Source organism: Aplysia californica, unplaced genomic scaffold (genome assembly GCF_000002075.1).
Source record: "Aplysia californica isolate F4 #8 unplaced genomic scaffold, AplCal3.0 scaffold00072, whole genome shotgun sequence".
NCBI lineage: Eukaryota > Metazoa > Mollusca > Gastropoda > Aplysiida > Aplysiidae > Aplysia > Aplysia californica.
This window is the reverse complement of record NW_004797342.1, coordinates 1,149,238-1,151,230: the sequence shown is the minus strand read 5'-3', so window position 1 is coordinate 1,151,230 and position 1,993 is coordinate 1,149,238.

Below are 1,993 nucleotides of genomic sequence, written 5' to 3'. Positions count from 1 at the left end.
GAATTTGTTTTTCTTTTCTTTTTATTTTAATCCCCCATCTTTCTTTCTCATAATATAACGTGCGTTGGCACAAACTGCAGGCAGCAAAGACGTTCTAGTTGTTAAGTTCCGCATATCAGATGCATAAAGATTATTCTAAATTCTACTTGCTGGGTTGTTGTTTTTTTCTTTTCTTGTTTTTTTTTACAAACTGCTTTTGTAAATATCGCTCCATCCCCGTCCTTCAAAGTTAAAAACTGTGAGCCGCAGACTTTACAAGTGCCGCCAAACCGAGAAATGTTCCCAACACGTGTGATTAATTTCATCACTAGGCTACACCTATCATCTGCTCGGCCCAGTGTATGACCTCTCCTCTGGCCTGACCTAGAAACCCTCCCGTATGCCACAGTTTGTCACGTCAGACCACGACGAATAACTACATTGTGTACTCCCCTTTAACCCAAAGACAGAGGTCAACTAACAAAAACTTATCTGGCACCAATACCAATTAAGGTCTGAAGGCTCAGTGAATAAAAAGTCGAATAACTAAAAAAAATTAATAAGGGAAACAGCATTTCCCAAACGGGTTATGATCCTTTTGTGCAAACAGGTTATAATAAAAGACAATCTGATCCCAAAGGAGCTACAGTTGTTTTAAGCTCCTTGTCTGATCCTCTTCGGCAAGGATATTATGGACCGCTTCGGCAAATGGGTATATACCGTATAAGAATTAGAACCACTTCGACAAACGAATCAGGAAAGAGCTAGTCAGTCGAGTCCGAATCCCCAAAACGTTTCATTGAGAATTATCCGGTTGTCCAGGTAGATAATCCGGATTCTGACCACGACTAAATCTTGAGCCTCGAGCCTCGTAGTTTGTAGACCTGTATATATATAGGTCTTGGTCAGAGACATAATTTCATAACCTCGAAGTAATAACCGAAACTGAAACTGGTCGTACGTTTTAGATCTATAGCCAAGGCTATGATAACACAATGTGTCAACCGAAACAGCTCGCCACCCACATGCCCACATAATTATTCTATTACAATGTATTATTTTATAGACAGTGCTGAAAAGTAAGATCATAAGCACAAAACGGCCTACCTAGCCCAATACACATGAGGCCCTACATGTATTCGACCCTATATAGTGATAATTGATTACGTTCTAATGTAATATTATTGGTGCGTGTGTGTTGTTCTGAACAGAAAAGTGCACTTCATTTTAAAGATCCTGAATGTGTATAATAATTGCCTAAATATAGGCCTTTCTATAGTCTATAAGAATAAGAGTAATAAAACGTTTAAACACATGCCGGTACTATCATGTTGGACTTACATCAGGTGTTATACATTATAATATTATTCATAGCCGAACTAGAATCTCATTTTATCTCTAGGCTACATATATTGAGACATTTGGTGGAATCAGGCTCTCGTCAATTTTTGGGCATCGTAGAGTTATTGGTATCATCTTAAAGCTTGCTCGCTTGTCTTTATTTGAATGAAAACAAATGTCCATTTATCTTGAATACAAGTCGAGATATTTGCGAAAGAAGGAGGTGGGGGGTCATCTGTTTTCATAGGTAAAATTAGTGAGAAAATGGCCGCCAAAGATTTTAGTTATTTGCTTAGTTTAAGAGTCCGTGGTAAGTGAAAATTTTCATTTTGTGTGCCTTTAATTAACGTTTTTTCCAGAAAAATCCACACAAAAATGAGTTCTTTAATGGGCATGAAAGGTGTTGGGCCAAAAAACATAAATTTGATAAAAATTAACAAACCCGCGGAAAAATGCGCGTTTCTTCACTTGGGTTATTTTTACGAGAGCCTGATTCCACCACACTGCCTCACATATTAGAATGTGTTTTTATGGAAACTACAATTATATGTATTATATATAGACTATTATAATAGGCATGTGCCTACATGTATATTTTGCAGGATGCATAGCCTACTAGTGCTCTTTGATCTCTCTCTCTCTCTCTCTCTCTCTCTCTCTCTCTCTCTCACAC